Genomic DNA, 487 nt, shown 5'->3' on the forward strand with positions numbered 1-487 from the left:
AGTACAGACGAAGAGCGAGGAGGGAAGCCAGGGGCGAGACGCGGATCTCCAACTAATAAGGTGTGAGGAGACACTCAATCCGGGCTGCGACGTGAGGTAACGAAGGCCTGGTTGCAGGGTAATAGGAGGGTAATAGCTGGGTAAGAGTGGGGGGGGGAGGGGGGTATAGTAGTGTGGTAATAGGGTGGTTTTAGTTTGAAACTGATTTGGGTATTAAAGTTCTCTGTGGAACGCGCTTCTTCGGACAAATTATTGATCGCGTTGAGGCTTGCTGCTTTTTTTCACATGTATCTACAAATACACTTTGTCAGATTCACTTACACGCATTTCCCTGTGAGAAGAAGGTAGCTTATAAGCGTCAAAGCATACATAATATCATATTTGTAAATCACATGCACGCATATAAAACAATATTCAAACAAACATATATTCAAGAAGTTAAACATACCTATACACTCATCCGATGACTGAACACCAATATAACAAT

Source organism: Penaeus monodon, chromosome 25 (assembly GCF_015228065.2).
Source record: "Penaeus monodon isolate SGIC_2016 chromosome 25, NSTDA_Pmon_1, whole genome shotgun sequence".
NCBI classification, from domain to species: Eukaryota; Metazoa; Arthropoda; class Malacostraca; order Decapoda; family Penaeidae; genus Penaeus; species Penaeus monodon.